The sequence below is a fragment of the Lactuca sativa genome, chromosome 7, assembly GCF_002870075.4.
Source record: "Lactuca sativa cultivar Salinas chromosome 7, Lsat_Salinas_v11, whole genome shotgun sequence".
Classification (NCBI taxonomy): Eukaryota; Viridiplantae; Streptophyta; class Magnoliopsida; order Asterales; family Asteraceae; genus Lactuca; species Lactuca sativa.
The window spans coordinates 136,655,201-136,682,744 of record NC_056629.2 but is presented as its reverse complement, the minus strand read 5'-3'; the positions used below and the strand labels follow the sequence as shown (position 1 = coordinate 136,682,744).

The 27,544-nt window shown below is 40.2% G+C and overlaps 3 long non-coding RNA genes across 3 annotated transcripts; all 3 read right to left on the bottom strand.

The window, feature by feature from the left end:
• Positions 1-17,332: 17,332 nt before the first annotated feature.
• On the bottom strand, positions 17,333-19,248 carry LOC111903661 (uncharacterized). The gene is made up of 5 exons (XR_008225240.1): positions 18,921-19,248; positions 18,640-18,863; positions 18,243-18,522; positions 17,686-18,077; positions 17,333-17,564 (listed from the first exon to the last, which is right to left on the bottom strand). It is a non-coding gene; the product is annotated as an uncharacterized LOC111903661 (long non-coding RNA).
• Positions 19,249-19,323: 75 nt separating this feature from the next.
• Positions 19,324-19,727, bottom strand: LOC128127060 (uncharacterized). The gene is made up of 3 exons (XR_008225105.1): positions 19,694-19,727; positions 19,521-19,621; positions 19,324-19,410 (listed from the first exon to the last, which is right to left on the bottom strand). It is a non-coding gene; the product is annotated as an uncharacterized LOC128127060 (long non-coding RNA).
• Positions 19,728-20,452: 725 nt separating this feature from the next.
• LOC111903660 (uncharacterized) lies at positions 20,453-21,721 on the bottom strand. Its single transcript, XR_002854249.3, has 5 exons — positions 21,466-21,721; positions 20,989-21,383; positions 20,735-20,803; positions 20,559-20,657; positions 20,453-20,488 (listed from the first exon to the last, which is right to left on the bottom strand). It is a non-coding gene; the product is annotated as an uncharacterized LOC111903660 (long non-coding RNA).
• Positions 21,722-27,544: the final 5,823 nt, after the last annotated feature.

Below are 27,544 nucleotides of genomic sequence, written 5' to 3'. Positions count from 1 at the left end.
ATACTTTTCAATGCTTGATATACATCAATAAAACTTTGGCCCAAATGGCATAGAAGACATACAATTTCTGATTAACATCTTGTTAGATTTCAGGCTTATAGTCCTGTCTAACCATTTGCCAATGCCATAGAATAGAAGTCATTCTCTTACAGAGACATGCTCTACATGGCCAGAGGCTACATACCATTACCAATGTGAATCTAAGTCCTTTCACTGATAACATGGTCAAAGGTATTACATTTGCTATAACAATAGCGAATAAAATAACATGAGAAAATAACCCGGAATAATAACACTGAAAAGCACATAGTACATATAACACATAACATACAATTGTTCCTATATATTGAGCTCACCTTAAATTAACCGAGGGTTAAAATAGTAATTTGGACAGCACTTCGGCTTTAAATATGACTTTCTATGTTGAAAACCGGGAGCTTAATTGAAAACCGGGCTCTGCGAAGGTAGGGCTTCAAAACCGAAAAGATAAATTTTCCGGGCTTCTCGGGAGCTTCGGGACGTGTTTCGGGTGCTAAAATTGATATTGGGGCTTCGGGGGAAGTCAAAATAGTGAATATATGGAATTAGGGTGAAAAAGTGTCAAAAATTCAAAGTTACCCGGGAAGGCTCGCAGCCTCCCTTTATATAGGGCCGAGGCTTCTGATCTGAGGGTTGAGAAGTGAACAGTTGTCAGCAGATGCGAGGGCCAGCGAGGTCGGACGTGGCTCAGATGCGAGGCTGGTAGGCGAGACGTGGCTCGCTTCGGATTGGCCACCGATGCGAGGTGTGTCTAGTTCTTACTGGACCTCGGCCTCGGACGAATCAGAAGAGGACACAAAGTAGACACGCATTGGTCTCGGACTGGGCCACGTCTCGGATACGTTGCTGCTTCGTGCGAGGTGACGCGGCCTGGCACTATTCATGCGAAAATTCTCAAAAATTGTGCCCAAATCTTCTAAAATTTATAACTTTCGCATACGAGCTTTGTTTTTGACGTTCTTTATATGCACGCGTAGCTAAAATTATGATCTACAACTTTCGTTCAGACTTTGTTGGCTAATTTTGACTTTAATTTTAATATTATTATTTTTAACAGACCGGGATAGGAAAATCCGTTAAAAATTCATAACTTCTTCATCCGACATCCGTTTTCATTAGACTTTTTACCGTTGTACTACAAATGACGAGACCTTTGATTCTCGTTTAGGATGTATCGGCCAAATATCGCTCGATCTAAAATTCGAGTTTTTAGCTATCTACTACTAATCCGAAACTTAGAAAAATCATAACTTCCTCATACGAAGTCAGATTTTGGCGTTCTTTTTATCGAACTTCTCGGTTTAACGAATACTACAAACTTCATTTAGATTACTAAGGCTAAAAAGTATTTTATCAAAAACTCTTTTTTTACGTCATTCGACGCCATGTCAGTTTTATCGCGGATATTCGGTTGGTCATAACTTAATTCGTTATAACTCGGATTTCGACGAGGTTTTCGCCTACAAGTTTCTAACGAGATTATTTACAACTTTCAATAATAAAATTTTACTTATTTAAAATTTTATATTTTCGCTAAATTTCACTATTTGGCTTTTAATTGGAATCTCATAAGACTTCCAATCTTTTTTGAGTGATTCTAAACATAGTTTTACTTCATTTCTAGTAAAAACCATCTGTTAGAACTCAACACTCAATTTCACATAGTATTTCACGATTTTATTCATTACAAAACACGATTTCAAAACGTGTATGCTACACTAACCCTGGGATGTGAAATCGTACTGGTGTTAACGCAAACTTGGAAAGATATATTATTAAGTTTTATCACATCGTGCCTGCTAACCCTGGTACGTGAAATCGTATTGGTGTTAACGCAAACCCGGAAAGATATATTATTATGCTTTATCACCTAGTGCCTGCTAACCCTGGTATGTGAAATCGTACTGGTGTTAACGCAAACCCGAAAAGATATATTATTATGTTTTATCACCTCGTGCCTGCTAACCCTGGTACGTGAAATCGTATTGGTGTTAACTCAAACCCGGAAAGATATATTAACATGTTTTTCCCGGTACTTATTATAGTATGTTCCTCCCTGTACTTGTTATAGTATGTTTATCTCTGTACTTTTTATAGTGTGTTCCTCTATGTACTTGTCATAGTATGAACTGAACCCCTAAACTATACCTATTATAGTTTACTAGTATGATTACTTGAACTGATACTGACTTGAAGAATAGACTCATTTTATCTACTAAGTTATGATTATGCTTTAAAAACGGAGTTTTATAACTATGAAGTAACATAACTTAAAAAGAGTTGTTGAAACGTTTTGATCACTTAATTATGCATAATCAATCCTTTAAAAGATGTTTATCACAAAACATTTACACAATTAACATTGTGTTCAACTTGTATTCCCCCCTTAAAAGCATTTGAAACAATTAAAAGATTCATTACGGGGTATGAACTCACCTTATGTGGGTGATTCAAACGAATATGCGCGTAACGATGAGAAGTTCCATGAATGAAATCCCGAGACACAAGCGAGTCCTAAATGACATATAATGACATATATTGGCATGAATATAGTGTCTAGAAGCAATCCTATGCAAGGAAACACTTTTAGGGACTAGGAAACACTTGAACCAAGTGTTAGAATCACATGTGATTCATCTAAGGGGGTGTACGGCCACAAAGAGGAGTTTACGGCCACATAAGGGTGTTCACGACACTAGAGTTTACGGTCAGGGAGTTTACGGTCAGAGCGTTCACAGCCAGGGAGTTCACGACCAGGGGTTTACGGCTACATGAGTTTACGGCCATAAAATCCTGGGAATCATCCACCAATTGTTTGATCTAGGTATTTAGGCTAATGATTATACTAGATAGCAAGTGTATGGAAGGAATACTCAATATTTAGAAGCCTTAGAAGGTGTTTTAGGCCACCAAGAACAAGTGTGTGTTCTTGGTATTGTTGGTGAAAGATGAAGACTTGAAGATCTAGACAAAAAGGGGTGTTTTCATGGATGAATCAAAGAATGATACATGTTTAAGAAGGATAACAACAACTAGAGGGAATAACACTTACGTTTTTGGATGATGAACTTGATGATACTTGAGAGAGTTTGAGAAGATTTCGGCCAAGGAAAGAAAAGAATGAAAAAATGAAGTGCCCTCATATATATAGGAGGGGTATACTACCATGGTTGAGTTTACGGCCGTAAACTCCATGTTTACGGCCGTAAACTCCACATGATGGAGTTTATGGCTTCGTTTGATGGTTTTGAACTTCAGTAGATATATCCTAAGACTCCTTCCTTGAATGTATGAGGCTTAGAACACTCGGATAGTCCCTTAACAAGTCCAAAATATAGCAGAAACGAGTCTGACTCTCGTTTGACTGGACTTATAAAGCAAAAAAAAATTTGGGTTATCACAAGGTCTTGGTTCATCACTCAAAATGAAGTACCAACACACCAAAATAGCCTTAAAACTCAAATACAGGAGGATCTAGCTAGAAGAAGATCAAGGTAACGACTTGATACATTGAAATGATGCTAAACTGGGGTAGACTTCAGATCCAGACACGTTCCTTGCCTCAAACTTCTTGATCTTCAAGCTCCTCTCACCAAGATCCACCTTAGAAGATTAAAACACACAAATATGGAGAGAAAACGGCGATTTAGGGTTTCTGGACTCTCAAGGGGCTGTAAGGGAGGCTAAGGAAGGCTAATGTCCATTTAAATAGGGTGCAAAACCTCGAATATTAGGGTCTCATCCTCCAGCTCCAACTCGTCAATTCGTGTCCTCTGACTCGCCGAGTTGGTCATTTAAATTCGCTGTCAAAAGCGTTCCTACTCGACGAGTCAGGGCCTCAAACTCATCGAGTAGACTTTTCAATATGAAAAATAAAGCTGGAAAATACCTGAGATTTGGGGCGTTACAATTCTCCCCCACTTGAACTAGACTTCGTCCTCAAAGTCCGCTGCGATGAACATCTCCGGATAATGCTCCCGCATCTCAGCCTCCGGCTCCCATGTCCACTCAGACCCTCTATGGTGCTCCCACTGTACCTTTACCGAAGGTATATCCTTGTTCCGTAGAATCTTCACTTTCCTCTCCAGAATGGCCATAGGCCTCTCCACAATATTCAGGCGCTCATCAACCTGAATGTCATCAAATGATACCACCGCCTGCTCATCCATAATGGGCTTTCGCAATTCTGAAACGTGAAATGTTATGTGGATCTGACTGAGCTCCTCAGGAAGATCTAATCTATATGCCACCATGCTAACCCTAGCATTAATTCTGAACAGTCCAATGTATCGAGGGCCTAATTTTCCCCTCTTCCTAAAGCATATCACACCCTTCCAAGGCAAGACCTTTAGGAGTACCATATCACCGACGTGGAACTCTAACTCTGATCGGCACCGGTCGGCGTAGCTCTTTTGTCTACTCTGTGCGGTCTACAACCGCTGTCTAATCTGTTAAATCATCTCGGTATTATGCAAGACTACCTCGGTTCGACCTGTCACCCTGTGGCCCACCTCACCCCAAAAGATCGGGGTGCGACATCTCCGCCCGTACAACAGCTCAAAAAGTGGGGCACCAATACTGGAATGATAGTTGTTGTTGTAGGCGAACTCTGCAAGGGCTAGGTGGGAATCCCAACTCCCATTGAAATCGATGACACAAGCCCTCAACATGTCCGCGAGGGTCTGTATAGTCCGCTCACTCTGGCCATCGTTCTGCAGATGATATGTTGTGCTAAAATGCAGCCGAGTGCCCAGCTCCTCGTTGAACTTCTGCTAGAAACGAGAGGTGAATCTAACTTGCCGGTCGGACACAATCGAGACCAAAACTCTATGGAAAGCAACGATCTTGTGGACGTACACATTGGCCAGCTTCTTAGACGATGAGGTCTCTCGTATGGCGAGGAAATGGGCACTCTTGGTTAATCGATCCACAATGACCCATATAGCATCAAATCCCTTCGCCGTCCTCGACAACTTGGTAATGAAGTCCATCGTCATCTATTCCAATTTCCACATGGGAATCTCTAGAGGCAGCAACTTGACATGTGGCCTCTTATGCTCGGCCTTGACCATTCGGCAGGTTAGGCACTCTCAACGTACCAAGCGATTTCTCGCTTCTTGCACGACCAGCAATAGCTCAAGCTCAGATCCCGATACATCTTAGTGGCTCTCAGATGAGTAGAGAAATGGGACTTATGAGCCTCCTCCATCACCGTCTGCCTGACCCCACCAGACATCGGAACCCATACTCGATCTCATCGGGTCAACAATCCCCAACTATCCTGCACAATTGGGTGTTCTCGCCCCCAATCCTCTCCAGTTTCCAGTTCTCAGGTCGCATGCCCTCAGCATGAACACCTCTAATCAAACTCACAAGTCGAGAGTCCACCGATATCCTCGTACATGACACTAGTATGGAAGACCAAGCTAACTTGCGGCTCAAGGCGTCCGCCACCACGTTCACTTTACCTAGGTGGTAAAGGATCTCACAGTCATAGACCATGACTACATTCAACCACCTGCATTGTCTCATGTTCAGGTTCGGGCATTCTGCTGATCCATGATGTGTCTCAGGCTCTTATGGTCCGTGTAGATGGTACAACAGACCCCATAGAGATAATGCCTTCAAATCTTGAGGGCGAACACCACCGCCCCCAGCTCCAGATAGTGAGTAGGGTAGCTCGTCTCATGCGACTTCAGTTTTCGCGATGCGTAGGCTATCACCTATCCTTTCTGCATGAGAACTGCTCCCAGTCTTGTGATGGATGCATCACAGAACACCACAAAATCCTCAACTCCCTCCGGAAGAATCAATACTGGAGCCTCGCACAAACGCTATTGGAGGGTCTTAAATGCCCTCATCTGCTCAGGGCCCCACCGAAAATCTACCCCGTGCCTCGTCAGACGAGTGATGGGTACTACAATCTTGGAGAAATGCTATATGAATCTCCGGTAGTACCCTGCCAAGCCCAAAAAGCTCCCGATGTCTGAGGGAGATTTCGGAACCTACCATTTCATAACCGCCTCTATTTTCGCCGGATCGACCGGTTAACGAGATGTCCTACGAACTGAACCTCTCGTAACCAAAACTCACACTTCGAAAACTTAGTGTATAGTCGTTCTCGCCTCAGAACTCCCAATAATTCCCGTAGATTCTCCTCATGCAGCTCTCGGGTCTTGGAGTATACCAAGATATCATATATGAATATGATGACTGAGCGATCGAGCATCGGTCTGCAGACCTGATTCATCAGGTCCATGAATAATTATGGTGTGTTGGTGAGCCCAAAAGGCATCACCATGAACTCATATTGTCTATAACAAGTCCGAAATGCAGTCTTCTCCACGTCCTCCTCCTTAACTCTGACCTAATTGTACCCGGACCATAGGTGTATCTTGGAGAACCAAGATGTTGTTGGATTAGATGTCTAAGCCCATAACTATTATTGGTATGTGCTTGACCCGATTTGGCATGGTCCATTTGGGTTGCATGGCATCGGAAAAATTTGGATAGACTTTTGTGAGAAAAAGGTATTTATGATTTATTAATATGTTATAAGTTCTAATATATTAATATGAAATCATATTATTTAATTAGTATTGATCAAGAATTAATTTGGAATTAATTTTGTGATCAAAAGACACTAATTAAATATATGGGGATTGATTGTGTAAATCATTGATTCTTATATATTTGGGCTTATGATCCATAGTTCTTCATGTTGGGATAAACCCATGGAGTAACCCATGGATACTCCATAGAGGTTTTAACCCATGAGGCATGAAGAATATGCAAAGTCATGAGTTACATGGTGTAACCCTAATAGCCACAATATATAAAGACCCCATAGCTCAAGAAATCGGCTCTAAGGAGTCATATGAGATGGCTGGCCGATTTTGAGCATAAGAACTTTTCACTCAAGTTATTCCAAGTTGTTGGTGGTGCTGTGTGAACCATTTGAGGTGTCACACTTAGGGCACTAGGGTCTTAAGCTCCATGGAATCAAGCTACTACATAAAAGGTGTGTTACTCTAACTAGTATCTAATTTGTTTATGTCAAATCGTATTGCCTTGGAATCCATTTGCACCTATAATTAGTGAAAACATAGATCCAAGGTATTTAGGGTTGTATGTGCACCATAGGATGTTGTAGTATAATAAACCCATCAGATGCAGCCTGCAAATGATCAAATAAGTCATCTATCCTCGGGAGTGGATAACAGTTCTTCACCGTCAGCTTGTTCAACTCCCGGTAGTCGATGCACATCCAGTGTGAACCATCATTCTTCCTGACGAAGAGTATCAGTGCTCCCCAGGGGGAACTACTCGGACGGATAAACTGCTTGCCCAACAGTTCATGCAGTTGTGATGGCAGCTCTTGCATCTCTGGTAGTGTCAAACGGTACGGCGCCTTGGCGATGGGAGCCACACCTAGCACTAGGTCAATCCTAAACTCAACCTGCCTCTCCGGAGATACATCAGCAAACTCTCTAACCACTGGAACCTTTGATACTGAAATTTGATCTCTGACTTGCATATCCACCACATACGCTAGATAACCCGCACACTTGTGCATGATATACTGTCGAGCCCTGGTAACTGAGCAAAACCCTGATACCAGCCTGGTACCCTCGCCATATACAGTTAGCTCTCCCCCACTTGGGTTTCGAACCACCACTCGCTGACCATCGCAGTTGATCATAGCACCGAAACGACTAAGGGGCTGTTTGAAACCGTCTGACCGGTCTGAGTCGGCGATTTCAGCTGACTCGGTCAGACATGAATATATTTGATGTGGGCTGATTCGGTCAGCATGTCTGGCTCAATTGGCTGAGTTGGTCAGCTTCCAAAACCAATCTGACTAGCAAAAAAGACCTCACTACCCCCAATCTATACTTCCCCTTCGTGACCTAAAAGAAAAACGGCAGCAACATCTTCCAGGTTCACGTCGGCAACTTGCAAGATCGCCATCCCAATCACCGATCTATTCTTCCCCTTACGTCTATCCACACAGGTTCGTTCTTTCCCTCATCTGTTCAAATCGAATTCGATTTTGACATTATTTAGTCAAAACTCCATCTTCTTGGCTGATGATTGAGCCCCTTACTATTGCCAATTGAATTAATGGGCCAGTCCCCTCTAAATACTTGAAGGATAACTCTTTAATTGAATTAATGTTAGGTTACAACCCCTTATCATGAATCGACCTTATATGTGTATATATGCTTCAAATATTCAAATAAAAAAACCATACATAATCCGAATCCTTTTTGTTGTAATGTTAAGAAAACTGAAATTGTGTATGAATAATCTCTGAAATCTGAAATTGTGTGTAATGTATGTAATAGATTATGAAATCAGAATTTTTTTTTTCTTTGTATAAGCTATTAAATCTGATTTTTTTGCTTGTATAAGTTATGAAATCAGATTTTTTTTTTGTATGATGTTATGTTCTAACGTTATGAAATCTCAAATTGTATATGTATAAGCTATGAAATCAGAATTTTTTTTCCATGTATAAGCTATGTAATTGGTAGAAAATTGTTGACTTTGATTTAGCTATTACTATTTAGGATTATGTTGATCTCATTGGTAGAAAATTGTTTTATGTTTAGATATTTATGTAAGCTTGTTATTTATGTTTTAGGATGTTGGTTTGGAACGAAAGTGAGGACAAAACTTTTCTTGATGCATGTATCCATGAATTAACCACTAATGGTCGTGAGGGTTCTGGGCTTAAGGCTAGTTCATGGAAGATAGCACGCGAAAAATTGTTGAACGAACACGGTAAAGAGGTTGATCAAAAGCAAATGAGAAACCACTTTGACTACTACAAATCAAAGTATGTTGCTTGGGTGAAACTGAAAAACAAAATCGGCAACATATATGACCCTATAAAAAATAAATTTAACCTCACTGATGAACAATGGAAGGAAGAGGGGAAGGTAATATTTTTATAAAAAATACTATTATAATTATTTTTATAAAAAGTACTAATATTTTTAAAAATTCTGAACAGTTGAACAAGTTCGTGTTATCATTGAAAACTAAACCCCTGCTGTTTCCTGATCTTTGCACCCAACTATTTGAAGGGTCGACCTCAACCGAATTTCAAAGTTGGGGGCCATCTTCTACACTCCCTCGTCCTGTAGAGGAGTTTAGTGCCCATGATTTTGATGATGATGTTCCAATGGAAACCTCAACACAACAACTAGGTGTAAGTGAAGAATCTTTGGGGCGTTCAAAAAATACGGAAGTTGATGGAAACAAAAAAAGTTGGTGGAAAAAAAAGAGATGCAAGGGCATTAGAAGTTGAAGAGGAGATTGTCAAGCTTGCAAGGTCGTTAGTGGAAAAAATAAAAGAATTGAAAAAAGTGAAATGGATAAGGATGTTGATGCATGTATGGAGAAATTAAACAAAATGGAATGGGGAGAAGAAGATGAAAGACACAAAACCGCTCTTTTGCTATTTGGTGAAAGTGCCAATGTTAGGAAAGTTTGGTTACGACTTTCGCATACTAGTTGTGAGTCGTGGGTGATGGGTGCGGGTAGGAAGTATGGTTACCTTTGATGATATTTACTATGTTTTTGTTGCATGACTTTTTGTTATTTGCATGACTTTTGGATCCTATGTTTGATGACGGTTTTGGATGTTACTTTGGATGATGTGTAATAGTTTTTTTTTGTTATGTGACTTTTGTTACTTTGGATGATATTTGGTTATTGAATATGACTTCTGTTATTTACTAGTTTTTTTTGTTATATGACGTTTGTTATATGACTTTTGTTACTTTAACATGTTACCTAATTGTTTGTAACAGGTCAAGTATGGTTTCTGATGGTGAAGTTGTAGCTTTTCTTTTACTTGTGTTTTATTGGTTGAGGTCAAACCGGCGCAGGCTAATCAGAATTCATAGAATTAGAGATAACAATTCAAGCGGGTATGCATATACGCAAGATTTGATGTATGGAGACCCTACACAATGTTTCGATATGATGCGTCTTACACAAGAGGCATTTGCTTTATTATGCAACCACTTTACCTAAAAAAATTGGTTGCAAGCTAGTAGGACAATAAGCATTGAAGAGAAGATGGCTATATTCTTACATGTTATAGGACATAATGAACGTTTTCGCGCCGTTAAGGGAATATTTCATCACTCCACACAAATGATTCATCAATGTTTTCATGAGGTCCTAACAACAATGATTTGTTTTGCAAAAGAAATTATAGTACCAACAACTCCCAATCCAACAAGACATAACTCAGAACGACATAGACGGTTAGAAAATATATTTTTCTGGAGCAATAGGTGCATTAGATGGAACTCTTGTACATGCGGTTGTACCCGTTGATCAACAAACTTGTTATAGAGGAAGAGGAAAAGGAGAATGTTTTCAAAATTTAATAGGAATTTGTGATTTTGATATGATATTCACCTTTGTTTGGGCTGGATGGGAGGGTATAGCACATGATTTAAGAGTTTTGAAAGAAGTTGCATTCAATTCGACTTCTGGATTTCCATTTCCTCCACCAGGTTTGTAATCTTTATATAATTTCTATTATTTATCTTCTTTATATAGTATGTGGCATTATATAATATGTGTCACATTCATTTGCAGATAAATATTACCTTTGTGATGTCGCATATACAAACACTCGTGGGTTTATGGCTCCATACCGCAATACTAGGTATTGGTTAGCCGATTTTCGAAGAAGCAAACCTTTAACTAGAGAAGAAAGGTTAAATTATGCTCATGCACAACTTAGAAATGTTATTGAGCGTGCATATGGTGTTTTGAAGGCGAGATTCCCAATCTTAAAACAAATGGTTCGTTATCCTTTTACAGTGCAAAGAGACATAGTAATTGCTTGTGTCGCAGTCCATAATTTTATAAGGAAATACATTATAGAAGATGACTTGTTTAGAAATTTTGAGGAGGACACTGGTTACTCCTGACGTCCAAGGTGGGGGAATTGATAGAGAAAACATACAAGGCATAGAATGGGGTCCAGAAGCCGTTGAATATATACGTGTTTTGCGTGACTTTACATTAAATTATTATGTTATTTTGAATTTCATTATGTTTTTATTTGGATATTAAATGATTTATGTTTAATTTACATTTTGAATGACATTTTTTGTTTGTGTGTAATTTACATTTAGTATGACAATATGTATGTTTTTATAATTATTAAGCAACTTAATCAATCACTATATATATAACAGAAGGGTAAAATGGTCATTTTTCATCACTCAGCACATTCAGTCAGATGTACAATCAAACAACATGATTTCATACTCAGTCAGGATTTCTTACCCAGACAGACCTTTCCCAGTCAACACTTTCTTAGTCAACAATTATCAAACGGGGCCTAAGCCAGTCCATACCCACAATCACACACACATCCCCCATGGTATCAGAATCAAGTCGATTAGGAAGGACACCCCGAAGATCTCCAACACACATCCTTGATAGACTGAAGAAGCAGAGACCTCGTGATCGTTGGCGATAGAAACTCGCAACGGACACTCTAGATCTCCTACTAGCACTCTGAACTCCTCACTAAACGCTTGGGATACAAATGACCGACTCGCCCCCGAGTCAAATAAAACCAATGCAGGCAAGGAGTTCACTAAAAACGTACCTAATCACAGGTACAACAGATAAGCATAAAACATATATAATTAATAAGATAAGGGATAGAAACATACCAGCAACCACATTCAGTGCTGCTCTGGCCTCCTCGGCTGTAAGTTGGAAGGCGTGTCCCTGAGCCTTCGGGGGCTCTGCTCTACCCTGCCTCTCATCAGTAATCCTTAGTGTAGCCGATGCTAGAGCCTGCGTCGGCCTAGCAGCAAGCTACGGATAGTTGGTCTTCACGTGACTAACCAGATGACAATGATAACATATCCTCATATCCAGGGTTGGGGTAGTTTGGAGGCAGTTCCTCGCATAATGCCCCTCCTTGCCATATTAGTGGCATCCGCTACCCGATCGGCACACTCCTGAATGAACCTTCCTGCACTTCCCATAAGTGCGGCCCTGCTGCCCTCCAGACCTGGAATCAATGGTCTTAGACTGCTTCGGCACCAACTGTGACTATGCTGGGGCCCGTCGCTGCTCCCTCAACAGCAGCTCAATCTCCAACTCACATCGGCTAATGGCCTCCTGTAGCTCTAGTATGGTATCACACCGCTGCGTAGCAACAAACCGAAGGATGTCAGTCTTGAGCATGCTCAGATAACGTGTCATCTAAGCCTGCTCCGAGGCAAATTCCGGACAAAACATCGCCCTATGTGTGAACATACGGGTGATATCAGTCACAGTCTCACCATCGTGTCTCAAATCCAAAAACTCTTGAGGCACCCGCTCCCGCTCAACCCGTGGAATATAGCAGGAGCAGAACACATCCCTGAATTGCTCCCAATTAACTGCATGTCTCTAGTCATCCAAATAAGAACCAATCATCAACCTCCACCATTCCTTTGCCCCGGACCTCAATAGGTTCAGGGCACATCTGACCTTCTGGCTAGTAGGACATGAACATGTGAAGAAACACCCCCTCCACATCATATAGCCACCTCATGGATTTGATGGGATCTTGAGTCCCATCAAAAGTAGGGGGCTTCGTGTTATCGAAGTCCTGGTACTGGAATACCCTAATAGCTCCTCCCCTTGTCGCTGTACAGCCGTTGAAGCTGCTACGGCAGCCGTCTCAACAAGGGTTGCGTATCTGTCATCGAAAACCTCCATCATATTGGTCTTAATAGACCCAAACATCTCCAGAATCTGACCCCGGTCAATCTTGGCCACCTCCTTGCGGATGATCTCCCTGACACGATCCTCTGTCAACACTGGCCCATTATGGCCGGTAACCTTGGGCACTGTCGGGGCCTCCTGATCGCCCTGCCATGATCCCGATCCCGATCCAGTCACTAAACGTCGCGTAACCACCATACTGAAAATATAACAGGAAGATATCAGATAATCCGCATGAGTAATAGGTAACCAACTCCCAACTAAACCCTAGGGGTTGTGACTTCCTTGCTAAGCGTATGGGTCCTGTGCTTTCAGTACTACGGGCTCATACTACCTTCCACACCTACCCATATTTGTCTCATGTATCAGCACAACACCCAACAATATACATATACATGGTGGTCGCTCAATTCTCACTCCTAGAGGAAAACTAATTGTCGCATAACTTACCTACCGGCCCCACACAACCGACCCATCCATGAAACTTCCACCAACCCTGCAACACTAGTGTACGCTAGCCATACATAACGCTGGACCCTACAGACTTTCGAATACCTAATCCTACCCTAAGACTTTCATCAAACAATAACAGGAAATAAGGCCACACCAAACATTCTCAAGCTATAAGATCTTAATTATGTACGACCGTGATGCATACACTAAGCAACTACAGTAATGATGTCAATTTCATATAAGGAAAACACTAGGCTATCAGGCATCATACAATCAGGAAATTCTGTCATGCAATTCATGAAGATCCTTAGCCTAGTACTAGCTTTTTGTTCTAACATATCACATATTCAAATAACTGCATGGTATTTTGGGGTCTACATATTGGCTCCGGCTGATCGTACACTCTGCATCCTCCTTTACATATGTTGAAAACCATTGAAAAATCATTTTGAAAACCTTTCCTTTATTTGAGATTGGATTCACACAAGTGTTCCTCAAATTCACTCAAACCAAGGCTCTGATACCAAGTTGTAACACCCATAAAATTCAAGCCAATTTAAAACTTTTTAAAACACGTAAAAACATTAAGTTATTACAGTTTGCTTTCAAAATAGTTTAGACATCATAGTATCCCCAGAATCAATCATGAAAATATAAGGAGGAGCATGATCACGCCTTCGCCTTCTCGCAATCATCAGAAGTACCTGAAACAATAATTGATAAATTTAAGATCGAAGGATTAGTGAGTTACCCCCAAAATACCAACGCCAAACAGATATAACCATACCATATAACATATAAGCAAAAAACATTCATAACGAACCTCTAGCCTAACTAGACTGCCTCGCAAGCCTTCAGCCTATCTAGACCGCTCTCTGAGCATTCGTCACGTATGGACCGCCTCGCACGGCCTACAACCTATCCTATCTTGTATTGTGTATAATTTGCATGCATAAGGCAACCGGTAATGAGAGTGGAAGTTCCTATCATTGGTGGTAGTAAGTGAGTTTTGGAGGTTCTTTGTTTGTTCTATGGCTTGGAGTGTTACTGCACGAATGCTGCTTGTTTGTGCTTTGTGGGACTCTTAGTGATATGAGTTAACTATTAACTGAATGTGTCAAGTCACATGTTATGAAGGTTAAACAAACTTTATAGGGTTGAGTCTGTTACTTCTAGGATTATCTAAGCTTTGTGGCATGTGATTATATTTTAAATATTTAGTTGATATAAGTGGGAGTTCTTCAGCAGCCGATGGTAGGGGAGGTCGGGAACCTAAGAGAGCCTAGGAAGTGTTTTTAGTGGGATTGGATACACTGTTTAGTGAGTACTTGGAGTACGAGTTTGAGAAGTTGATTTGGAGGATTCAGGATAACTCTTGAGGAAAGTATGGATAGGTATGGAAGGTAGTATTGGGCCCATATTACCAAAAGCACAGGATCCATACATGAATCAAGGAGAGTCACGAAGAATCTAGGGAGCATGTGGGATGAGGATTCTTTGGTATGTTCTGATCATTTGTATGAATATTTTTTAGAATAGTGATGAGCACACGTGGAGAAGGATCAGTTTCTGGTTCAGGCTCAGGTGCTAGTACTGAGTCGGTTGATGAATGGGTGCAAGAGTGCATCCTGTCAGAGATCACCCGCGGTCTTTCGGAGCAGACTCCCGTGATCTTCAGGACGGTCAAGGAAGGGATTATGGAGATTTTGGATGAGCATCTAGGCATGTTCCACATTGAGGTCATGGCTATTGTAGGAGCTCGTCCTCTTTCCTTCTGAGAGTTTTGTTCTTGTGGAGCTCCCGAGTTTTTTGGGGAGAAGGACCCCGTTACTAGTAGGAGATGGTTAGCAGATACGGTGAACACTATCCGGACGAGTTTTTTCCCTGAGGGATCGAAGTTTAGATTTCCTTCCTGTCTTCTGAATGACAAATCTCGAGATTGGTGGGAGGAGGTAGAATTCGCTTTGGGAGGTGAAGCCCAATAGACGATGAATTGCAATGAGTTTGTGTACCATTTTAGGGCCGAGTTTGCACTAGCTATTGAAGTGCAGCAGTTGGCGAGGTAGTTTCACGACCTTCGAGCAGAAGACTGAGACTGTCGCAGAGATCACTACTATGTTTCGGGAGAGGGCCTTGTTAGTTCCACAGTATGCAACAGATAAGGAGATGAAGAAATTAAGGTACTATGATATGTTGAGGGATGACATCAGGGAGTTGTGAGTTTGTCAGAGTGTGAGGCCCTAAATGATATGATTGCTAAATCCTGAGAGCAGGAGATCAATTTGGAGCACCTTGGGAAGAGGAAGTTAGAGCATATTCAGATCGTAGTATGCGAGGAGAAGAGGCCCAAGACTTAGGGTTCACGATTGGTAGACGATCAGGGTCGGGCCGTTATGCCAAGTGTGGGAGGAACCATGAGGGATGATGTCGAGAGAAAAGGTGGGGATGTCTCACTTGTGGTCAGATGGGTCATTTCAGTAGGTATTGCCCTGTCGGTCGATTCCAATATGTTTTTACTACAACCAAGTGGTACACAACAAGGCTGACTGTCTGATGTTGAAGGGTGGAGCAGTGAGTGCACTTGCTCTAGTTACTTTGAGGATTACTAACGGTTGTGAGGGTATGGTAGGAGCCCCAATAGCGAGGATCCAAGAATTACAATGTCACTCGAGGGAGGCTAGAGTTTCATCAGATGCTATCACGGGTATGCTATCTTTTGATTTTCTTCATGCATTATTATCTGTACATGTGTGTTTTCGAATCATCTGTTGGTACGTGTAAGCATTATCTTTCGTTTAGTTCTCTATTATTTCCTGGTTTATATTATCACGGATTGTTTTGTGCCATTTTGGCATGTCGAGAGTTGTGAGTGGGGCACATCTTGTTGAGCTGGATTTAGTTTGTCCGTTTGTCATTATGGATCATTGATGGAAACAATTCAGGGGTATTTCTTGTAGAGATCAGTAAATGAATTAGCATGATTAGTTCAACAGCAGAGTCAGAGTTCAAAAATGTTAGTGTTGCTTAGTAGGAGTGGTAGTTGTTCATGGAAAGACTTTTGGGTCCAATCACTACCACTGTTGTGTAACACCCATAAAATTCAAGCCAATTTTAAACTTTTTAAAACATTTAAAACCATTAAGTTATTACAATTTGCTTTCAAAATAGTTTAGGCATCAGAGTATCCCCAAAATTAACCACGAATATAAGGATGTGAAAGATCACGCCTTCTCCTTCCCGCGATCATCAGAAGTACCTCAAACAATAATCGATAAATGTAAGCTCGAAGGCTTAGGGAGTTACCCCCAAAATACTACGCCAAATATATATAACCATATCATATATCATATAAGCAAACAACATGCGTAATGAGCCTTCAGCCTGACTGGACCGCCTCACAGGCCTTCAGCCTATCTGGACTGCTCTTTGAGCCTTAGGCACGTCTGGATCGCATCGTAGGGCCTATAGCCTATCCGGACCGCTCGCTGGGCCTTCGGTCTAACTGAACCCCTTTGTAGGGCTTTCTGATTATCCGGACCCCCTGGGTATGTTGGCCTTCAGCACAAAGCAGGATCGCCTCAACCCAACCCCCAATCAACAAACATGTGCACATACATATCATACGCTAGCATATATAACAATTACACCGATCAATCCACTACTAGAAAAAAGGCCTTTTACGACGCTCATTGCGCGTCGTAAAACGCTCAGACGACGCGCAAATGCGTGTCAAGGAAGGCCCTGTCATAAAGAGAGACGACGCGCATTTACGACGCACATTTATGACGCGCATTTACGACGCGCGGTTACGACACGCAATGCGTATCAAGGAAGGCCCTGTCATAAAGAAAGACGATACGCATTCGCGTGTCGTAACCTTACGACGCGCGTGTTAATGACACGCAATGCGTATCAAGAAAGCCTCTGTCAAGAAAGGCCATGTCATAAATGAAGATGACACGCATGTTTGCGTATCATAATTTTAAATGTTAAAAAAAAATATTTTTTTATAGATTTACTAATTTTCAAATTAAATTTGCATTTAATGCCTCACAATATAAAATAAAATATCATATACAAAAAATATAATCCATTTCATAAAATTTAATGTCTTACAATTCTATTTGTTACAATATATAAATTTACATGATGTGTAGTGGAACAAACAATGAGATACGCATACAATGGAGATGGATAACAAGACATCAAAAAGGAAAAAGAAGGGCAAAAAAGTAAAATACGAGGCCACGCATGAGAAGCTCAGCTACTTTAGCAGCAACTGTGTTACGTGCAGCATCCTTGCTAGCCTGAGAATGAGATGCATATCAAAATATCAAAGTTGTTAAGTAACTAGTTCCTTTTGTTTACTTTCCCAAATATTTTTTAAACATCATTTATCCGTACAACACTCAAAGTAAGAAGACATACCTCACCCCTTATCAGCAATGTGTTTCTTCCCTCATCAATTAGGACATAATCAAGTTCATCAACTATTGCAAAATGCAATGGTTTTGGCCTGATAAACATTGTGCTATTATTAATCCAAGAGACACTTCAAATGAAATCTGCCTTAGTAATTAGTATTAGTATGAAAAATGTGGTAATACCATCTCATAACAAGTTGCAATTACAGACGATAAAATCCCAACAAGCATCTACAGTGAAAACATATTAATCCAAGGGCAAATATGTAATTTTATATTCATGTCTAAAAAAAAGCATACCATGGAATAAGCAGCATACGGGAAGTCTGAAACTCCATAATGCAAACCATCAACAATAAAAGCAAAAGCATTCAAAGGCTGACTAGCACTCACAAACTTTTTTCACAAAATCAAAACGCATCAGAAATATATATATATATATATATATATATATATATATATATATATATATATATATATATATATATATATATATATATATATATATATATATATATATATATATATATATTAACAACAAGGGTATTATAGGGAGTTTACCAAAACCCCGGTTCTAGCAATCGCCAATACTCCAATGTCCTTAGTGAACAGTGTGACTATGGAACCAAATGAAACTCCCAATATTGCAGCCAAAGTAACACCCATCACAAAACCAATCTAAAGAAAATAATAAAACATTAATTAACTTTTATAAAATAAAAACATCTTTATATATTATATAAACAAAATAATTATTAATTAACATTACAGTCAACACGAAGTATGTAATATCCTTCACAGATCTATAATTCCCTTTTGAAATCGAACTAGCAATCAACGCCTAAAACAAAACAAAACAAAAAAATGGTTAAGAAGTCAACTAACTGACAAATAGTCAAACATTTTCCTTAAACTATATGTCAAGTCAAGTCAAAGTCAACATTTGGTGAATTTATACCTGACCAGATGCAGCCAACGCATCTGTAATAAGGGAAACTGCCAACCAAACTTGCAGACATATATGATGAAGCAGTAGAGTAGAGTACCTTGAGCATTTCATTTTGTGCTGTCAGCAACTGGTCCCGCCCTTGCAACTGTACCATACTCATCTTACCAGCAAGTATGTCTGCTTCTTTCCCGCCCAGGAAATTTGTTTTCTTTATTCATTTAAGAACCAAAACCCTAAAAAACATTATATAGAATTATAAAAACTTCAAGAAAAGTCAAAGGGAATAATACCTCAAGAATATGTAGACGTCAATTCACAGGCAATTCAGCATTTAACACAGCAGATTTTATACCAAACTGTCAAAAAATATATAAAAAGTTTTATTAAAATCTATAATAGGTAAAAAAAGATTAATTTAATGGGAAAAATAATACTTGCTCAAAGTTTTAGTCTAAAACTTGTGTCAATTGTATTTGTAAATATAAAGACTTTCTTTTGAACAAGATCCAACTTCAAAATTGCAAGAATGTAAAGAAGCTTATCTCGATAACTACATTGTATCTAAATATAAAAGTAAAAGAAATAAATAAAGATTCAAGAAACTATAAAATGTATTAAAGAAATGCCCTAAAATAAGTTTGTTAAATAAGTATACAAGATTTTAGCTCTTAAGCTCTTACCCAAAATTGCTAAACATTTTTGGGGACAATTTCGTCCTTTCCATCACCAACTTCTGCTAAAGTAAGAATATAGGGATTGTGTAGATAAAGCTTCTTCAAGCTTTCAACATCATCACTGCAAAAATTTCATCAGAATTAATTGAATGAAGAAATTGCAGGGGTAGAAATGGAAATACCATCTTATAAGAAGTGATAATGACACAAACAAACCTTGAGGTAGCAGCCATGAGAAGGCATTGACATCTTTTAGGAATGTGAGTTTTGAGATCTTTGAGATTCTTTTCATATCCATATGTAAAAATAAGATCTGCCTGATTTACTAACATGAATCAGTACTTTAATAAAGAGTATTATAAATGTTACAGAAAGAAAAGAATCCATACCTTATCAAGAATAATAATTGAAAGATAATCATGAATGGATTTTGCTTGAAGAACACCTGATGAAAGACATCTTTGGACACAAGCTGGAGTAGAAACAAAGATATAAGGAGGCCCTGACAATGTTGTCGCCTGAAAATTGGAAAACAAAAGCAAAAATTACCAATTTACCGTTGATCTTTATAATATTGAAGAACAAAATTGGATTTTGTATAAAAAATTTACAAAAACTAACCATTTCAGAGAAACTTGGTTCACCCGTTAACTGAAACTTTATTTGGCAACATCATTTTTGCAAGAGGAAGTAATGCCCCTTGAGAAATCAGAATTTGTCTCGGTTCTTCACCTTCTCCTGCAACATTTCCTAATGCTTAAGCACACTGCTCTGCAACAGGCACTGAACTCTTTTTTGGATAACAATTACAAAATTAGAATTACGCCATTGAAGTGATATGAAAAAATCAAGAAATATTAAAAACTAAGTACTTAACACTAACCTCCAATTTGAGCAATGAGTAAAGGTAATGCAGGCAATTAAGCTCTTGTTTCTTTAGGTTTTCCAGCAGCTATGTTTGTAAGACACCAAGCTGCTTCAAGCAACTGTATTATGGATCCAGAATAAAAATTAAAACATATTAAAAAGGGTATGCTAAAAAGAAAGAAGGTCATTACTAATATTATTATTGTTTATTACCTGCTCATCATGGGTACTGCTCTGTAGATAAGAGGGGTATCAGATCTTCACCAAAATGGATATGAATGTGTAAAGCTTCCAGTCTTGACCAGCCTGCCCTTGTCCTGTGCACCATCCATAATAAAAAGAATCATAATTTGTTTTACGCATTTGCCCCTGTTCATAATCATATACCATTCAACTATTCTTGCCTTCACTTCATGAATAATATATTTATCTGTACGCATCTTTTGGAGACCTGTTCAAGTAATAGTTATTGGCAACCAATTTTTCCTACATAACCCAATTATTAAAAATTAAAAAATAATAATAAATTTAAAAAGTACAATAATGCCCTTATTGATACGCACCAGATGAGACTGCACATTTGCCATCTTCTTTTCATCAAACTCATACTCTTTAACAGGTACTTTTGTAGCCTTTTAACATACAACAACAATACTAGTATCAAAAATGGATTACACAAGATGAGACAGGGGCCTTGATTTGATAATCAAATATTGCAATACTCAGTGAAGCAAATAATCAAACACTTAGTGGGCAGTAAAAACTTAATTGTGTTGATTGAAAAGAAGTTTAGGGACGTAAAGGAGAAGAGGAGAACCTGAATCAACGAATCTGGCATATGGTTAGATGTTTTTACCAGAGACGGTAACAATGGTACTCATAGAGAACAAGATTAAGAAGCAGACACTACATTGATTTTCTAGAAAGAAAATGGCAAACAGTTAGTAATTGATCCAAAATCAATAATCGGCACATCACTTGCACTCGAATTGATGACATCGTTAGCTTCCCGAAACTCCAGCGACACTGTTACTTGGCCTGGACTCCGGCGACTCATCTGACCTACACCACGACGACGTCAGTTGTACCAGCGACTCATCTAATCCCAAATCTGATCTTCAACCTTCGGTTTCTAATCTTCAACCTCGAACTTGAGCCCTATAGCTCCTCACAGCCCCTTGACAACCTTTGAACGCCACCTCACACCCTCACCTGCAAATAAAAAAAGAAATAATAAGAAGGGAGAAGAAGGGTTGTGATCGAGCTAGAGGAAGAAAAGAGGAAGAATACGCACATCATTTCTTTCTTCTTTCTTCTTTTCGCTCTCCAACTCTGGCTATAAATACGAAAGCGCAAGAGATATTGAGAGGAGTGAGCGGGGTACTTCAAAATTTTGGGGGATTTTCCATGTTTCTAGTGGTGGCGGCTGCTAGGTTTTACAGAGAGTAGTAGGGGAGAAAATGAAAGAAGATATTACTATTTCAAATGTGTTATGTTTGATTAGGGTTTGCACATAGAAGGAAGTGAAAGTCGATCGGAGAAGAAGGGGTTTGCAGAGAAAAAGAAGGGAGAGAATGAAGTTGATTTGGCGGGTGTAGAGAGTAGAGAGGAAGAGGAAGCGGGTGTTCAAAATTTTAGGGGATTTAGTTTCCCCCCCTGAGTCCAAACGCGTGTTTATTAAAATTATAAAGCGACATTTGTAGAGGACGCCCTTTTTATTATAGGTGCCCTCCGTGTTTTTAATATTTTTACATCAGACACTAATTTAAGGGCACTCAGTAATGCGCGACCTAAATCCTTAAAATTTTTGAAGAGATGACACTTTTTTAATGTCGCTCTCTAATGCGTAACATTAATCAAAGAGCGTCGTGTTTTGCGCGTCGTAAAAGGTCTTTTTCTAGTAGTGATCATAGCAACATCCTATTACCAGGATACAGACCTAACCGGTCGCTAACATAGCCTCATCGTATATACCAGGATACCGACCTAACCAGGTCACTAAGCATATCACCATCCAAACTATTGGCTTGTAAATCAATAAGCATAACATGTAATAAACCAAGATACAAATCCGATAAGTGTTGGCATTGGTGCCTTAGACCCAGTTAATATAGTGAGGATAACTCACCTCACAACTGTCGCGCTGAAGTGATAAGCTCAAGCTCTCGGATCAGCGTCACAAACTCCACCACATATATTCACTATAGAACCATATCCATAAATTTCCAATTTCCCAAAATGCCCAAGAAGTCAACTAGTCAACCCTTGGTCAAAGTCCAAGTCAATGGTCAAGGTCAACAATCCATGTTGACCCGACTCGTCGAGTGCAGTTTACCAACTCGTCGAGTCCTTCCTGAACTCGATAAGTCGTGAAATCCCCCACCAACTCATCGAGTTTCCCTATAACTCGTCGAATTCATGCAGGTTCAAAAGTCGGGAAAACCCTCTCTGACTCGCCGAGTCTTCCTACTGACTCGACGAGTCCATGCAGAAACCCTTGCACGACAATCTTTATCTGACTCATCGAGTTGACCATAAAACTCATCGATTCCCTTAAGTCCTTTATCCATTCAGATGCTTTTAAGCCATTCCAAAGCTCCATAACGTATATCTAAGCTCCTAAGGAAGACTTCTTATGTAAAGTTGCAAACTTTACGTACATGCAAGGTGATAATGACTTAAATCAAGCTAAAGAAGAGATTCTAGGCAAGGGAAAATACACTAACATGCTAAAGACTGAGATGTTATGATTGTAAGGACCAAGATAAGCCTAGATCTGAAGTTGCAACTATAGATCTTGGTTCATCACTCGAAATGAAGTACCAACACACCAAAATAGCCCTAAAACTCAAATATAGAAGGATCTAGCTAGAAGAAGATCAAGATAACGACTTGATACCTTCAGATGATGCTAAACTGGTGTAGACTTCAGATCCACATACGTTCCTTGCCTCAAACTTCTTGATCTTCAAGCTCCTATCACCAAGATCCACCTTCCAAGCTTAAAACACACAAGTATGGAGAGAAAATGGCAATTTAAGGTGTCTGGACTTTCAAGGGGATGTAAGGGAGGCTAATGACCTTTTAAATAGGGTGCAAAACCCCAGAAATTAGGGTTTCATCCTCCAGCTCCAACTTGTCGAGTTGTGTCCTCTAACTCGCCGGGTTGGTCACTTAAATACACGGTCAAAGCGTTCCTACTCGACGAGTCAGGGCCTCCAACTCATCGACTAGACTTTTCAATATGAAAAATAAAGCTGGAAATTAATACCTGAGAGTCGGGGCGTTACACGCTGGGGAAGGAACGATAGCAAGAGGATGATGATGTCGTCGCCTGGGTTTGTTCCAACGTTGGAAGTGCCATTGAAAATTTGATATTGTATCAGTGGAAGATGGTTTGAACGCATAGATCCCTCGGTAGGTGGGATGTTGGGTTGGTGATCAGTCAGTTCCGACATGGGACTTTATTACTCACTATTTTTAGTAAGGTAGGTAGGGTGTAGTTACATTCAAGTGGGGGAGCACCGCTTGAATTTTCGGGGATAGAATCCGGAGTGAAACTAGGGAGAATTTCACATCCTAGTCGGGAAGGTAGATGACTCAAGTGGCAGTTTGGATTGAGATTGCGTGAGGTTGGGAGTTCAGAAAATTGCCAACATCCGGTTGGCACATTCAGTGTAATGCAAGGAAGACATGTAGATGGATTCAGGTTGAGGGTTGTGTTAGCATCTTTTCCTATTCTTGTCTGATTAAGGCTTTGAGGTTCAAAGCATCACCCAAACATTTGATTTGGGGAATATTTGGATGCAGGTTCAACTCATAATTGATTGTGAGTTGGTATGGTAGACGGAGAGAAAGACCATGGGTTGAGTCCATGACATTATGGAAGAGTTGTAAGACTACGAGGCAGTCGTAGCATACACAAGGATGATCGGCTTTTAGGGAAGTGTTGTAAGTGTTCAAGTAGTCTTCACATTTTCTAGATTGAGGTAGGCCATTGTAGGAGTGGTCTTTGGCCTAAGAGGGGATCAGTGCATGCCTAGGGTGAGGCGGATAGTATCATCGAAAGATTTATCCTTGTTATGGGAGGAGGACCGTTGGGTTCAAGGCAAGGTTAGGACTCTATAGTACTCGATCAGGTAAGACTAGTGGGCATAGCCCGTTCAATTATGCAGGCTAGGTGAGACTCATGGGTGAGGCACGTATGGTTATGATAGTGTGGGTGAGACCTGGTGGATCAGTTGTAGGAGCAAGGCAGATATGTGGACGGATTCAGGTTGAGGGTTGTGTTAGAGCATATCTGCCTATTATTGTCTGATTAAGGCTTTGGGGTTTGAAGCATGACCCAAACATCTGATTGGGGAATATTTGGATGCATGTTCGACTCATAATTGATTGTGAGTTGGTATGGTAGATGGAGAGCAAGACCATGGGTTGATTCCATGGCAGTATGGAAGAGTTGTAAGACTACGGAGCAACCGTATCATACTTAAGGATAGTAGGCTGTCATGGAAGTGTTATAAATCTTTAATGTAGTTGTCAGATTTACTAGATTAAGGTAGGCTGTTGTAGGAGTGGTCTTCGGCCTAAGAGGGGATCAGCACAGGCCTATAGTGAGGCAGACAATATCTTTGGAAGATTTATCCTTGTTATGGGAGGAGGACCGTTGGGTTCAAGATGAGGTTAGGACTCTATAACAATTGATCAGGTGAGACCCGTTGGCATAGCCCGTTCAATTATGCAGGATGGGTGAGACTCGTGGGTGAGGCCCATATGGTTATGATAATGCGAGTGAGACCTGGTGGAGATCGATTGGAGCAACGTATTAGACTACATATAGAGTGGGATGACTCTGTGGTTAGTGATTGGTATCCGTGTAATGTATAGCCTATGGTAGCCTTTATTAGTTAGACTCTTAGTAGGAGCCTGGTGGTTGGACCATGTGTGAGACTGTCAGTCTCTGCGGTGGATTAAGGATTTTATATCTCAGTTTAGTGGAAGGTCGTCGTGGAATCTATACATTTCAGATAAAATTGCAAGTGTAAATCTTTGGATTTCGGGATATGAGCCATGTATCGGGTTGGAAAATAGACGAAACTCGCATTGGCGGCCGTCTTTGTTTATATAAAAGGTTTTTTCACCAGAAAGTTATGGTTAAGGAATCTATCTGCCAAAGGTATCAAGGTTTAGGATCAAAAGGATGTTTCTCAATTCAGATTGCAGTAAGAGGTCCTAGTGGTTGTGTATCAGAATAGTCCTAACTATGTGGAAGTTAGGTAAACTTTTAGGGGTTTCAGATTTATAGCAGTGAGATGTTGGTCTGTCAGTTAAAGTATTAATGATTTGTTCACCATTAAGAGTATGAGTTCTGATAAAGTTGGGTTTTGATGATAGCTTTGGAGGGTCGCTAAGAATATGAGACCGCCTTTTCCGGCGATTCGGGGAATCAAGAGGTATTGGTCAGAGCGTCTGGTTTCCAGGAGGATGATAAAAGTGATTTCGAGTACGAAATCTAATTTAAGTGGGGTGAGATTTCTAACACCTATTTTGACTCGTTTCATAGTTTGGGGGCATGATTAAAAGATCAATATCATAAGGATTTGGGCCTTGGGGAAGAGATATTTAGACCCTTCTGGGTGTGGATAATGTGGATTAGGTGATCCTAGAATTTGGTTTGTGTTTTGGTTCCCAAAGGTATAATCGTAAAGTGATAGTTCAGGCCTTTTATGAATTTTGGATTTATGTTTGAAAATTTTTAAGGCAAGAGTGAGTTGATAGAAGTGTAGAGCTTCTTATTACTTTTCCAGGGATAAAAGGATCATCAAAATCGAACTTAGAACAAAGAATTTATGGCCTTTAGAAGTTGGTGGTTTTAGGGCTAAGCCTAGTATGCTAGGCGTACATAGGATTACGTTGGGCACACCAGGCAGGAGGATCACATGTGCCCATTAGAGTACGTTGGGTGTACCAGGAGTACACAGGGCATAATCCAGTCAGGGGTAAACTCTAAATTTGGGTCTTGGACCTTATTTAATGTCCTTAAATCAACTCCAAACGCTTCTACCTTCAGCCTCCATCCCATTCAACCCTAGAAATAAAGTCCTATCCTCCATTTGAGTGATTCTTCAATTCTTGGTGTGATTTCATGTATTTTGGTGCTCATTGAAGAAGAAGAAGAAAAAGAAGAAGAATGAGCTTCTTGAAGGAGATTTAGATTTCTTGGATCTTGTAGATCCAGGCTTGGTTTTCCTTTCTACATCTTCTGGAGGTATAAAGTCTCAACCTTGATAGCTTCTTTGAATAGATCTAGTTTTGGGTGGTATTTTATCATGTTTGGTCCCATGTTTCTGGTTCTTATAAGTAGAAGATACTCAAAAACCTTTAAGCCTCATATTTGGTCCTTGTTGAGGTTATTAAGTCATAAAGTTTGGATCTTGTGGAGTTTAATCCCTTTATGCAAGTATTGGTGACCTTTTATGAAGATTAGGAAGCTTTGATTATGGCTTAGACCCAATTAAGCCATGCAAAGTCATAAAGTCAGGAACTTTATGAATTAAGTCACCACTTTGGGGTTAGATCTATGTTTGGACGTTCTTGTCTTAACCATTAAGAGCTTAATGACGAGTTTTGGCCCTTTGACGAGTACGTTAGGCGTACGCTCAGCGTAATGCATGGTTCAAGATTCAGTGACTTACATGTTGTGCTGCGAAGGGCTGTATGCGGGGCGTTTGTTTCTGGTATGCGAGGCATACTCCTGAGAAGTCCCTATTTTCTACTTTGTCGAGTTGTAACATGCGCATAGATGGGTCCTACATAGAGCGTACAAGTTGGGACGTAGGACATACGATTCCCGGGCCCTCTTGATTTTGGGCCACCTTTTTGGACTCCAGGGTTGTGGACCCTATGGACTCGGGCCAGTATTGGGCCTTAGGACTCTCTATTTGGGTTGGTCCTAGTTAGGCTTGGGCCATTTTAGGCCTTATGATTTATGGGCTTGACCTTAATAAAGTAACTAGGTTTGGTATTGATTATGTTCTGTGTGAGGAGCCATTGTGCAGCAGGTTTGGGTGCGAGATTTGTTATCTTATGATTAAGGTGAGTCTCCTCACTTACTCAGTGGGTCGAAGGCACCAATGTCGGTGCATGATTTATTATGATTAGGATACTAGTTGTCTGTGTGACTGTTGCATGTGTGGTATGTGGTATATATAACGGGCGGGGTCTAATGCCAGGCGGGGACTGATGAGTGTATTGAATGCTATTTATCTTAGTGATTCCTGCATGTGATTTTATGTGTCTATATGTATGTTGGGAAGGGCCCGATGCTAGGCAGGGTCTGACGAGTGTGATAGGGCACGACCCATTTCATGTTA